The sequence below is a fragment of the Rhinopithecus roxellana genome, chromosome 7 (genome assembly GCF_007565055.1).
Source record: "Rhinopithecus roxellana isolate Shanxi Qingling chromosome 7, ASM756505v1, whole genome shotgun sequence".
Taxonomy (NCBI): Eukaryota; Metazoa; Chordata; class Mammalia; order Primates; family Cercopithecidae; genus Rhinopithecus; species Rhinopithecus roxellana.
The window spans coordinates 36,408,804-36,424,259 of record NC_044555.1 but is presented as its reverse complement, the minus strand read 5'-3'; positions in this window follow the sequence as shown (position 1 = coordinate 36,424,259).

Sequence of the window (15,456 nt, the reverse complement as noted above, 5' to 3'; positions counted from 1 at the left end):
AATGGGGAAACTGAGGCATAGACATGCCCATGATTAAATATTATTAAGGGTTTCAAAAGAAGTTTTCTCGACTCTAGAGCATCATTACACTATAAAATCCTGTCTTAGTATCTGTAGGGGATTAGTTCTAGGACACCCCTTGGTTACCAAAATCCACAAATGCTCAAGTCCCTTATATACAATGGTGGAGTATTTGTATATAACCTATGTGCATCCTCCCATATACTTTAAATCATCTCTAGATTACGTATAATACCTAATGTAATTCCTACACATCACTTCATTTGCATGAATTCAACACAGCACTTGGTGTGCAGCAAATTCAAGTTTTGCTTTTTGGAACTTTGTGAAATTTTTTTTTTTTTAACAGTATTTTCGATCCATGGTTTGTTGAATACAAAGGTACTGAACCCATGGATAAGGAGAGTTATCCCGCCCTATAAGTACTGCCAAAGAACAACCTTTATTTTATTTTCTGGCTTACCCAACCAAAGTTTATTTCTTGCTCTCATTACATATCGAGCACAGGTCAGAATAACTTCTAATACTTTAAAAACAGTACTTGAATCTAAAGAGGTGGAGAAGTTCAGTGACCTAAGGATAAAATATGCTTAATTGAACAAGAATATTTGCACTTGGAACTGTGAAGCATTCCTTGAAGATGGCCTGTGCCTAATCTAAATACAGGAATGTTAAATGATATCCAAGAGAAAACTGCGGCTTAGGAACTGAGGCCAGTAAACAGCTGTGACCTCAGTCAAGCAGGCAGTGTTTTCATTCTGCAAGCTGTGCCTCATGCTTCTTCGGCTAGAGCTATGTATATTTAATTAGTGTCCTCTCACCTTCACAGTACATGTTTTTCCACTTGACAGTTTTTGATACCAAAAGAATGTCCTTGAGAAAAACGTAGGGCCTATTGACTACTCAGCATGTTATTTTACTTGGTATTCAAGCATTCTAATGAAAGAATTGGGAATAATGAAAGACAGTGGGGCATAGAGCCACTTTAACTGACACCGTGAGGTCGGTCAAAGCTATTGAACAGTTTCTATTAAATTAGTTTGGCTTCATCTAGGCTAGTTAAAGCTGACATGCTGACAGATTAGTTTCTGTCTGTTTAGAAAAAGAGTAAAGAAGAGCATATTTACATTTGGAGGCTTAGTGGCAGTCACTTTACAAGGTCAACAAGAATATATCCATCACAGAACTGTTTGTCTCCTGTCGATACATTGGATGATCAGCTTCGAAGTATTTAGCCCTTCTCTAGGTGAGTGCATTTCTCCTAATGAATGTTATTTCGTTACTTATTTTAAATAATTTAACAGATGATTATAGTTTTGTAGTTTGTTGGAAATCCAAATGTAAATTTTAATACAGCAGTTCTACTTATAGAGGTGTGGCATAAGATAGTGCCACCACCCCAGTAAAAAAGTAATAAATTAAGATGCTCATTTTCTTACCAATGTGAGTTTAGTCTTTGGCTTAGAATAAAGTTGAATCTATGATTAAAAATGGAGACAAAATTGGTCCTATCTGATTTTTTTTCATCCTGTGAATCCGATTGCAAGCCATATGGAGTTTAGAATCTTTATGAACATAAGGGAAAAATAACTGTCATAGAGGGAATCTTAGCCCCTTCTAGGAATTCTTTTGTATGTAGATCAAGAGCTCTTAACTCAAACTAGTTTCAAAAACTGACTCTTACACAAACCAATGTCTTGAATGCATAAAATAGCTCACTTCTTTATGTTGCTCAAAATCAAAGGAAAACTTATTCTGGAGACATTAGAAAATGGGGTATATCAAAACGACCTTCTCCAGTGCATACATACAGTGAACAAAGTGTCTCTACCATCACTTGGTGCTCTCTCCCTTCATCCCCCGTCTACCTGATTCCCCTTTTGTTGCCCAAACTTTTCAATGATATCATTCATCCAGGCCAAATCTCTTCATGCTTCCAAATTCTCTCTTCCTCTCTCCACTCTATCTTCATACTGAGTCACATTTTAGAGCTCATTTTACTATTTAATCAGATCACTCCTTCCAAGAAGTTAAATAGCGGATAGCGCCCCCAGAGGAACTTTATATTTTAAAAGAGAGCAAATGCATTAATATCTACTTGTTAGAATTTTAAAACTGTCTCAAAATAAATTATTCTTTAAGAAGATTTCAAAGGCAAAGTCTTCTACCTGGCACTTCTAAATTGCCCTACCTACTTTTCTTCCCTGACTACTCCATTCCGTTTGTTCTTATTTCCTCAGTCTCCTTCCCACAGATAAAATCAATAGGTCTTATTATCCAATTGAAGCTCCTCTATTCACCATTTCCCACAGATTGTGACAGATGGTCCTCAGGTTTCATATCTGCTCTATTCGTTATAACATTGCATAACAAGTTGTCTCAAAATTTAGTGGCTGAAAACAATAATAAACATTTTTATTTAACAACTTTGGTAAGTCAAGAATTTGGGAGAAGCTTAGCTGAGTGGTTCTGGCACAGGGTCCTTTGCAAGGCTTCAATCAAGGTGTGAACTGGGGCTGCAGTTACCTAAAGGCTTGACTGGGAGATGATCCACTTTCAAGTTCACTCATGTGGCTGTTGGTTGAAGATATCAGCTCCATTGGGATGCTCACAAATGACTCTTTAATTCAGAGAGAGAGAAAAGAAAAGGAAGAGAGAAGAGAGATAGGAAGAATCCAAGGTAGAATTTTTATTTTATTTTTATATAATCTAATCTTGGAAGTGAAATCCCATTATTTCTTTTCCTTAGAATCATCTCAGTGTAGGCCCACCCCACAGTCAAGGGGACATAATGACACAAGGCCAGAATACTAGGAAGTGGAGAATATTGGGGTTCATCATAGAGACTTTTTACCACATTTGCGTACACACAAATGAAGGGATGAGAAGGTTAAAATATCATTCTTAGAATGTTTGTTATTTGAAGTTGTATATACATTATAAACTTGGTTATATCTATAGATGTCCATATAACCTAAACCAGTTACTCTTAGATGACATACTTTTTGAGAATGCATGCTTATATGATGACTATGTGTCACGCATCATACAATATACTGTTGACATAAATGTAAGTAAAACAAATCTATGCCTGCAGGTCGTTCTAGTCTAGTGGAGGCGACTAAAAGGTAAACGAAACCTACTACAAAAAGCACATCCTAGCATAGGAGATTGACTAAATATTGTGGATAATGAAGTGCATAACTTTGCCTGGATATCTGGGAAAGGAATTGTAACTTGACCTAAGTCTTGAAGTAAGAGTGGTATGTGTGGAGGGAACAGAATAGGAGAGCGAATTACATGCAACAGCAAGGACAGCATGAACAAAGGGGTGGAGTCAAGAAGGCATAGGCACATTAAGGAACCCAATGTGTTCAACAAGAGGAGCTCTGTGTGTGTGATATAGGGAGAGAAATCAGAGGAGGCTTGAAATAAATGTAGGCAGGGAACGGGTAATATCAGGCCTTAGGTGCTATGTTAAGGGCTTTGGACTTTACATTGAGGTTAATGATGCATTTCTGGAAACATCTGGATTTTACATTGAGGTTAATGATGCACTTCTAGAAAAATCTAAGCAAAAAGTTAAGAAGGCTGGTAGTTTAGAAACATCGCTCCAGCTACAGTGTGGCTTGCAAGGCAAGGCGGAGGGGGAGTTGGGATTATGGGGCTGTAAAATAAGGTTAAGGAGCATGTGCTTTGGCTTTAGACAATTGCTCTCCACAATTTACAAAGAGTGGCTAAATCTCTTTGAAATCTTCAGATTCCTCACTGGTCAAATGCAGATGGGTATAGCATCATCCTCATAGGGTTGTGATGGAGATTGTAGGAGCTGATAAATACAAAGCACTTAGTAGAGTTTCTGACTCATAGTAATTGCTCCATAAATGATAGCTCTTCTTATTCAGCCTATTTCAAAAGAGACCAATTAAGAAGTTTTTACAATAACTCTGGTAAGAGAGGAGGGTGACCTGGATTATAGTGTTGGCATTACTGAAGGACAGAAGTGGATGTCAGAGAGATTTTCAGGAGGTAGAATCAATAGGTCTTAATATCCAATTGGAGTTCTTCTATTTACCATTTCCAAGTAATCTATTAGTAACCACATAAGACTGCAGCTTTTGTTTGACTGGAGAAAAGAACTAGTGATAGGCTGAACTATATGACATCAATACAGATCCCTAGTTGCTTGATGCTGATATAAAACTTGCACTTTAATCCTGCTTTGAGAATTAAGGTTGACTGAAACTGTTCCTTTCTCTCACTCTCTTCCTTTATATTAATGTTACAAATTATATAAAGAATACTGGCTTAATTAAGGAAGAAAAGTATATAAAAACCTAGAAATAAAAATCACTTATATTATTCTTGATAGGTCTTGATAGACAACTGGGCCTTTTGTTTAATTGTTGTCAAAATCGAATGGCTAAATAAACAGTTCTCCAAAACAAACAAATAAAAATATGTTCTTTCCTTTTGAAGATGGCCTCTAATAATTAAATGGCTTATATATAAGGTGATAAATTTAATTATTAAGGATATATTTAGAAGATGTGGTAGGCAGAATAGTTTCCACCTTTTTTGGTGGGGTGAGTAGAGGGCACTATTCTGTGAATCCCAGAAATCTGTGAATTTGTTATCCTACGTGGTAAAAGGAACTTTGGATATGGAATTAGGTTAATGATGTTGAGATGGGAGATGATCCAGGATTATCTGGAGGTGAGGGGTGGCTAATGCATTAATTAATTCACAAGATGCCTTTAAAAATGTAAGAGGAAGGCAAGAGTCACAGAAGGATATGTGATTATAGAAGTAGAGGTCAAGGTGATGAGAATGCTGGCTTTAAAGATGGAGGAAGGCACCATGAGCCAAGGAATACAGATAGTTTCTGGAAGCTGGAAAAGGCAAGGATATTGATTTTCTCCTGAAGAATCCAAAAGGAACAGAGCCCTGTCGTTAACTTGATTTTAGCCCAGGGATACATATATCTGACTTCTAACATCCAGAAATGCAGGATAATAAATTTGTGATGTATTATGGCACTAAATGTGTGGTACAATTTTGTGGCAGTAGCAAAAGGAAACTAATACAGATGTCTTCAAATCAGGATTTAGTTTTTTTTTTTTATTTATTTAAATTTAATTTGTAACAAATTTATTGAGATACAATTTACATACCATACCATTTACTCACTTAAAGTGTACATTTCAAATTGGGTTTGGAATATCCACAGATATGTACAGCTATTACCAAAGTGAATTTTAGAACATTTTTATCACCTCACAAAGAAACCACATACCCTTTTTCTAACACCCTCCATCTTACTTTTCCTTCACCAGCCCTAAGCAATTACTAATCTTTCCTGTCTCTATTCATTTCCCTATCGCAGATTTTTATGTGTAAGGAATTACTATAGTTTGCATATTTGGCTTTCCAAGCCTTATGTTAAAATTTGATCCCCAGTGGTAGAGAGGGAGCTTAGTGAGAGGTGTTTAGGTCATGAGGGTGGATCCCTCATGAATGGCTTGATGCTATCGTCCTTGTACTTGAGATAATAAGCAAGTTCTCATTCTATTAACTCCCATGAGATCATACTCCCACCCTCCCTTACTCCGCACCCATTCTCCCCCACCCAGAGCGGCTTGAGAAAAAGAGCCTTGCACCTTTCCCTTCTTTTGCTTCTTCTATCACCACGCGATCTCTGTATGTTAGAAGTCAGATATGTACCTCCCTGCCAGCAGTAGAAGCAACCTGAGGTACTCACCAGAAGCCAAGGAAATCAGGCTGATGTGGATGATCCTTGCACATCAGTCTGAAGGATTATCTCTAGTATTTCCTGTAAGTCTGATATGCTAACAACGTCTTAATTTCATCTTCGCTTTTGAATGAGATTTTATAAAGGAGATTTTCTAGAAAGAAATTTTCTATAATTCTTGACTGATAGTCATTTTCTTTCAATTCTTTGAAGATATCACCCCACAATAGTCATACGTTGTTCAAGATTTCTAATGAGAAGTCAGCTGCCAATCTTACTGAAAAAACTCATTTCTGTTAAATTATTGTACTTTGTTGCATTCAAGATTTTTCTCCCTGTCTTTGACTTTTTCAGTTTGACTGTAGTATGTTTTGATATAGTTCTCTTTCAGTTTATACTATTTTGAATTTGTTGGGTTATTTGGACCAGTAGATTAGTGTTTTTCATCAAACTTAGCAAAATTTCAGCCATTATTTCTTCAAATACTTAATCTGCCCCTTTTCTTTATTTTCTCCTTCCGCCGTGTGTCCATTATGCATATGTTGGCATTCTTTTTTTTTTTTTTTTTTTTTTTTTTTTTTTGAGACGGAGTCTTGCTCTGTCGCCCGGGCTGGAGTGCAGTGGCCGGATCTCAGCTCACTGCAAGCTCCACCTCCCGGGTTTATGCCATTCTCCTGCCTCAGCCTCCAGAGTAGCAGGGACTACAGGCGCCCGCCACCACGCCCGGCTAGTTTTTTGTATTTTTTAGTAGAGACGGGGTTTCACCGTGTTAGCCAGGATGGTCTCGATCTCCTGACCTCGTGATCCGCCCGTCTCGGCCTCCCAAAGTGCTGGGATTACAGGCTTGAGCCACCGCGCCCGGCCAACATATGTTGGCATTCTTGATGGTGTCCCACTGGTTTCTGATGTGCTGTTTTTTTTCTTTACTCTTTTTGTCCATCAGGTAGGTTTGCTGATTCTTTCTTTTGTCACTCAAATATGTTTTTGAGCCCCTGTAGTCCATTTTTAATTTCAATTATTGTATTTCCCAACTCCAGAATCTTTATTTTATTCTATTAAAATAATTTCTCTCTATTGATATTCTCTGAGGAGACATTTCGTCATACTTTCCTTTAATTCTTTAAACATGATTTCCTGAAGTCTTTGAAGATAGTTACATTAGCTGATCAAAAGCCTTTGTCTACTGAGTCCAAAATCTAGTTATCCCTTAGTGCCATTTTCTAGTGGCTTTTTATACCCATTAGTATATGATATATATTTTTTCTTTCCCTGTCTTGTAATTTTTTATTCAGAAATGAAAATTTTAAGTATATATTATGTCAACTCTGATATCTTATTCCTATGTCCCCAAGATTAGTGATTGTTGGCTTTGCTCTTATGGTTGTGCTATTGTTTTTTGTTCATGCTTATTTGTTTAGCACTCTCCTGGACTATTTCTCTCTAAATCATATGTTCTCTCTAGTGTATGGCCTCTGGGATTACTGTCAGATTTTTTTTTATAAGTAGTAATTTTTATTTTAAGCCTGGATTCCTAGTGATCACACCTGGGTCATTGTAAATTTGGTGGTCAGCCAGTGATTGGCCAGATTTCCTTACATGCCTTTCCCAAATGACTTACACCCTTTGTCAAGAGAATCTGTGTGAGAAAGTATGTCTTCACACTTTAGGGAGCTTTCAGAAAGGCTTTAGCTTTCACTTCCCGCTTTTACAGGGTGGCAAGGTCAGTCAGAGTTGAATGACTTCTGTTTTGCCCTCTTCTGGGCATGTACATATTGTCATACATATATGCATCATTTTAAATCCCTTGGAATCTTTTGGAGCTTTTCCAATGGTCATTTAATTCTCCAGGATTTGCTTTTCAATTCTCATTCAGGTACTTATTTGCCTCAATCGATATCACAGCCTTAGATAGCTGAGATGTTGCCAGCAGTTTATAATTTTTTTTTTTTTTTTTTTTTTTTTTTTTGTGATGTACTAGGTTAGGCATAGCATTTTTTTCTCACTAAGCTGAGCTGTGTGTCAAGCACCCGAGAACGGAGATTTCTAAGGGAACTGTAAGTTCTGATAAATTATTGACTGTTCTCTGGGGATTGTGCACTAACAGAACTCCAAAAGTAGTTAGAGCTCTCCATTGTCGGAAATACCATTCCGTTTTGACTCCTGCACCACTGAACTGGAGAGGGAGGGTGGAAATAACCTCAGGTAAAAATGTTACAGCCTCTCTTGTCTTATTGAGGTTTAATAGTTTCTCTTTTATAGACAATTTTTTAGGTTGTTCTGTGGGTTTGATTAATTGTTAGAGTACTGAAATGGTTTATTTTCATTGGTTTTGCAATAAAAACAGTTGTTTATTAGGTTGTTTGAGTTGTACAGTCTTGTACTGCATAATGATGTTTTGGTCAAAAACAGATCACATATACAACAGTGGTCACATAACATTATAATGAAGCTCAAAAATCCCTATTGCTCAGTGACATTGCAGCCATCCTAATATCATAGTGCAATGCATTACTCAGGTGTTTGTGGTGATGCTAGTGTAAACAAGCCTACTGTGCAGTCAGTCATATAAAATGATAGCACATACTATTATGTGCAGTACCTAATACTTGATAATAAAAACAATTAGTTACTGATTTATGTATTTAATGTATTTTTACTGTTATTTTAGAGTGTACTTCTTTTACTTATTAAAAAAAGTGTACTGTAAAGCAGTATGCTGTGTTATGCAGGCAGCAACCTCTTACATCTTATGTTTACTGAATCTCTTAATTTCATTTTCTATTGCACTTGATTTAAATCTCTTGATATTTTGTTCATCATGGCCCTTAAGAGTCGAAAATCCACGGCTAATGTTGCCAGTAAGAGCCACGGTTGAGAGCTTGACCTGGAAGCAAAATTAAAAGTGATTAAGGGCCGGGCGCAGTGGCTCATGCCTGTAATCCCAGCACTTTGGGAGGCCGAGGTGGGCTGATCAACTGAGGTCAGGAGTTCGAGACCAGCCTGGTCAACATAGTGAAACCCCATCTCTACTAAAAATACAAAATTAGCCAGGCATGGTGGCACACACCAGTAATCCTAGCTACTCAGGAGGCTGAGGCAGGAGAATTGCTTGAACTCAGGAGGCGGAGTTTGCGGTGAGACAAGATCGTTCCATTGAACTCCAGCCTGGGCAACAAGAGCGAAATTCCATCTCAAAATAAATAAATAGATAAAATAAATGAATAAATTAATAATAAAGGTGATTAAGAGCTCCAAAGATGAAAACTCAGTGATAGTTATTGCTCTTCAGTCACACACACCCCATTCCACCATGATGTATGATCTTGAAGAACAAGAAGAAAGTGATGGAAGCTGTTGAAGGGTCTGCTTCATTGAAAGCAATAATACAAAAATGATGAAGACCCCCCAAGAAAACTGGCAGTGAAGGGCTTAGCAGAAGCCTTTGAAGACCTCAACAAGATTTTTAAAAATGTTATATGGACCCTCAACAACAAAAGGTCTCATTTATTAATAGAGAGGAGTGTTTATGGTGCATTAAGCAAATCTGTGATGAAACAATGAAACAAACCAAACAACTAGCCACGGACATATTTCTGACAAGAGTGATACATCCTGAAGAACACTCAGGCATGTCCTTCACAAGGTATTTCAGAAGAAGGCATTGTTATCATAGGAGATGACAGCTCTATGCATGTTATTACCGCCTGAAGACCTTCCAGTGGGATAAGATGTAGAGGTGGAAGACAATGACTCCGATGATTCTGACCTTGTGTAGGCGTAGCCTCATGTGTGTGTTTGTGTCTTAGTTTTTACACAATAAGTTTTAAAAGTAAGTAAATAAATAAATTTAAAATAGAAAGCTAAGTATGGTGGCATGCACCTGTAGTCCCAGCTACTTGGGAAGCTGAGGCTGGAAGGTATCTTGAGTCCAGGAGTTTGAGGCCCGCCTAGGCAATACAGTGAAACCCTGCCTCTTAAAATAAATAAACAAATAAATGAAAATAGATAAAAGCTTACAGAATAAGGATATAAAAAAGAAAATATTTTTGTGCAGCCGTGCAATGTGTTTATGTTTTAAGTGCTATTTAAAAACAAGGGTTAAAAAATTTAAAAATTTTATAAAGTAAAAATGTCACAGAAAATTAAATTTAATTGATCATTGAAGAAAGAAAAATATTTTAAAAATAAATTTAATGTTGCCTAAGTGTACAGTGTTTTTAAAGTCCACAGTAGTATACAGTAATATCCTGGGCCTTCACATTAATTGATGAGTAATTCACTGACTCACCCTGTGATGGTTAATAATGAGTGTCAACTTGATTGGATTGAGGGATACAGAGTATTAATCCTGGGTGTGTCTGTGAGGGTGTTGCCAAAAGAGATTAATATTTGAGTCAGTGGGCTGGGGAAGGCAGATCTACCTTAATCTGGTGGGCAGAAACTAATTAGCTGCCAACAAATATAAAGTAGTCAGAAAAATGTGAAAAGGGGAGACTGGCCTAGCCTCCCAGCCTACATCTTTCTCCCGTGCTGGATGCTTTCTGCCCTCGAACACTGCACTCCAAGTTCTTCAGTTTTGGGACTCGGACTGGCTCTCCTTGCTCCTCAGCTTGCAGACAGCCTATTACAAGATCTTGTGACCCTGTAAGTTAATACTTAATAAATTCCCATGTATATGAAATATCATATATTACAGATATATCTATCATATCATATTGTATATATATCATATCTATATATCTATATCTATATCAGGTATAGATATATTGATATGTCTATATATCTATATTATATATTATATAGCTATATATCTTATCATATATATCATATATATCTATATATGATATATATATCATATATGTCTATATCTGTATCATATTATATATAGATATAAATGATATAACTATATATAGATAGACATGATATATTGTTATATATCATATATATCATATATATCTATATATCATATCATATATATCATAAATATCTATATATCATACAATATATCATACATCCATATATAGATATAGATAGATATAGACTGGCTGCACAGAAGGTTTACACTAGCATCTATCTATATCTAGATAGATATGATACATATCATATATCTATCTAGATATAGATAGATATGATACGTATCATATCTATCTATATATCATATATAATCATATATCTAGGTATCATATCATATATATATGTATCTATATTGTATATATCTGTATATAATCTGCATATTTATATACATCTTATATGACATGATATAAATATATAGATATATATCATATAGAGATCTATATATCTGGCATATAGATGTACACATATGATATATATGATATACAGATATATATCTATATGTAGATTTATCTATATGTAAGAGATAAATATCAATATATATGATATCTATATATCATATATCTATATATGATATATCTATATATGATATGATATGGATATATAGATATATGATATATACTATATATAGATATGTCTATATATAGATATCATATAGATATATATTTATATATAGTATATATCTTATATAGAGATATATATCATATAGATATATATTACATAAACATATATCTATATATGGTATATGATATATCAGATATATATGATATAAATGATACATAGATATATATGATATGTATATCATAGCTAGCTATCTATCTATCTATCTATCTATCTATCTATCTATCTATCTATCCTATTAGTTCTGTCCCTCTAAGAGAGCCCTGACTAATACACACCCCAAGCAACTTTCAGTCCTGCAATCTCCATTAATGGTACTTGCACCATACAGGTGTTACATTTTTTAATTTTTCATGCCACATTTTTACTGCACCTTTTCTGGGTATAGATATATTTAGATACACAAATACTTACTCTTGTTTTACAATTGCCTGCAATATTCAGGACAGTAACATGTATACAGGTTTTGTAGCCTAGGAGCAATTGGCTATACAATATACCCTAGGTGTGTAGTAGGCTATACTACCTAGGTTTGTGTAAGTACACTCTATGATGTATCCCTGTCATTGAGTGATGCATGACCGTGTTTACAGTGTTTTACAGGGAGAGCAAGTTAACCCAGTTTCTTATTCTACCGGGCCTGAGATTCTACCCCTTACTATTTTATTGTGTTTTATAATATTTCTTGTAATTTGATTTAAGGCCCACCTAGATAATCTAGAATATCTCCACATCAAGACCCTTAACCTAATCGCATATGCAAAGACTCTTGCCAACTAAGGTAACAAGTCACAAATAATTTCTTCTGCTCCTCCTTCTGATATTTCTCTTTTCTTAATTGAATACTTTTAAAATTCTATCTTGATTTACTTACAGTACCCTTCTATACATTACTTTGTTTATCTTAGTAGTTGTTCTAAGTATGACAATATACCTCTATAACTTAGTATGGTATACTGGTATTGTCTCTATCTCTTCCTCTGGAACTTTGATGTTAGGTCTTTTGCTATTGCAGGACTCTAAGGCTAGTTTCATTTTTTTCCAGTCTATTTTTTTATCTCTTGTTCATAATGGATAAATTCTGTTATTCTTTTTTCAAGTTTCTTGATTGTTTTCTCTCTTTTTTTTTAATCTACTGTTGAGCTAATGTAGTGAATTTTTGTCTTAGGTAATGTACTTTTTAGTTCTGTAAATTATACTTGGCTCTATTTTATTTCTTTCACTCCTTTGCCAAGATTATATATTTTTTCCATTAGTTCCAACAATATTTATAATTGATCACTGGAGCATTTTTATAAATTCTGCTTCGTAATATTTGCCAGATCATTGCAATATCTAAATCATTTGCATTTTGACCTCTGTTGTTTTTTCAGGTTGTAATTTTCCATTTTTTGGGGGGTATGATGAGTAATTTTCTATTGTGTCCTAGGCATATGAGACTTCAGATTCTATTTAAATCCTCTGTTTTACTAGGGATTCATCTTATTTTAGTGTGCAAGTCTGGTATCCTCTTTTGAGCTGCGTTTCCAATAACAATTTACTATCCAGAGCCCTTGCAGTGCTATTTTGGTTTACTTTGTGTAGCACTTGTGAGGCATTCTGAAAGAGTGATTTTCTACACTGTAGTTTAGTTCTCAAACCTTTCTGTGTGTTGATACTAGTCACATTAAGGTGTGAGTCATTCCAGGGTCTTTTCAGTACTTCCTATGCAGATATAAAGGACCCCTGTCTCCAATTCACTTATCTTTGATATCCTTCCTTTACTCTCTATTTGGGAGGGAGATGGGCACCTTTTGATAGAACTTGGAAGTGGGTGCAAGTCTAGACTCACTACTTGGTCTTTTGTTATAATGTACCAACATGGAAGTGGAATTTTAGGTCATCCGACATGGCTTGTTGGGGAGTATTAGTAAAGACTTTCACTTGGCCCTCACTGATGTTGCCAATGGGAGAGAAAATTACCTCCCAACGGTACTCAGTGCCATGTTATTTGGTTGTCTTATTTATTCTACTGGCTTTTACTCGTAGATTATTTTATTCTATGTAATTTTGCAATTTTTTCATATGGTCTTCATATTTATTGGTGCTTTAAATGTAAGAACTATTTGATAATTATAATTAAGGATTTTAGAATTTGACTTAAATATTTCTTAATAACTTCATGCTCCTTTAATAAATGAAATATATTTTTTAAAGAAATTATCACTTTATCTCATTCTCACTGGGAAGGTTGGTTAATGTACTGCAAATGCCATATAACTGATAACTGAGTCTTGTTTTTATTAAAAATCAGACTAAGTTAGAGTCTGCTCAGGAAGTTTACTGGAATTTAACTTGCCTTTTTTTCAGAGAACAAAATCTAGAGTTGGTAAATATCTTGTTTTGCTTCTTAAAATCATTAGTCTCTTAAGATTAATTGAATCCAATAACTCCCCTCTTGATTCATGTTTTTTGTGTAGTTGTTAATTGTCAGATTATGTAGAAGATGGAATAGTAGTCCTCCAATGATATCAACATCCTAATCCTGAGAATTTGTGACTTGTTACTTTACTTGTCAAAAGCGATTTTGCATGTGTAATTAGGTTAAGGATCTTGATGTGGGGAGATTATTCTGTATTATCTAGGTGGGCCTTAAATCCAATTACAAGGGGTCTTGAAAGATAAAAGAGGGAGGCAGAAGAGTCAAAGAAGGAGATACTATGATGGAAATATAAATCAGAATGCAATTGCTAGCTTTGGAGATGGTGGGAGAGAGCATGAGCCAAGGACTACAGGTGGACCCTAGAAGCAGGAAAAGACAAGAAAGCAGATTATTTCTTTGAGACTGCAGAAAGTGATGCAGTCCTGTTAACGCCTTGACTTTAACCCAGGCCTGATGTCTGATGTCTGGAACTATGTGATAAGAAATTTGTGCTATTTTGAAGTACTAAGTTTATGTTCATTTTTTACTGCAGTCATAGGAAACTAGCATTGAGGAGTGATAACTGCTTGAAATTGTGTTCAATGCGTGATGACTTAGATTGCTTTCTATAACTCTCTTAAATGACTAAAATTACCTGTTTTGATAAAATGTACAAGTCAAAAGTATTGCATTCTCACTATGGTATAAATCTCTTGGGTCTTAATTGCCCTTTTATCTTGGTAATATTTATAACTTAAAAAACAAAACTAAAAGTAAAACAAACAAAAAACTCAAAACTCTACTCCAGTTCACAAGTACCTTTTTCTCAACCCAGTTGCGGAGATAGGTTAAATCATTCACTCAAACATAGATTTTGGTTAGGGGCCTTAACATTAAGAGACTATCAATTCTAACTTCTAATTATTAAGCAGTAGTTAAGAGCATGGGTTCTGTAGTCAGAGTATCTGATGTTTTCTCAAATATACCTTTGGAATTAAGTGGGAATGTTACAGTAGGTAGTTAGTCAGGCATGAGTAGGGCAGGAGAAGACCCTCCCTACACCCCTACCAGGAAAGTCAGGTGACCATCTGGTGATGGCCAGGTGGTTGTTAACTGACTCTCTACAATAATAATTGGTTGCAACCAGCACCAGGGGAAGGCAGTCTCTCTATAGATAGGAAACATCTGTAACTGGTAATTGGCACCTTTCAGGAGTTGGGCCAGTAAGCTCAAGCATGCACACTAAAAGACAAAATGGCAAAGTATGACCTTCCGGGGTCATTCTACCAGAAAAGAAAAGAAAGTCTCAGGTGGGCATGCATAAAACTTCTTAAACACACACCCCATGTGAGCAACTTGAAGGGTAAGTGTAGTGTTTGACCTTTTGACTTGAGGTTTTATATGTTGGCATACTTTCAGGGTCTTTTGTCCAGGCTACCACACATGCAGGTTGCCCACCCTGAGAGAAGAATCATGGAAAAAGAGACACAAGACCCCGTAGGTATGCCAACATATAAAATCCCAAGTTGAAAAGTCAAACACCACGATTGTCCTCCAAGTCAACCACTTGGGTCTCCTCCAAATGTACTTTCCTTGCTTGCTTGCTCTAAACTTTTTAATAAGCTTCTGCTGTTGTTCTGAAACTTTCCTCCATCTCTTTTTCTGCCTTATGACCCCTCAGTTGAATTCTTTCTTCTGAGGAGGCAAGAATTGAGATTGCTGTAGACACATAAAAATGTGCCACTGGTAAGTAATGCGGATATTCTCCACCACTAATGTATTGGTACCATGTGACTTGGATACCTTGTAC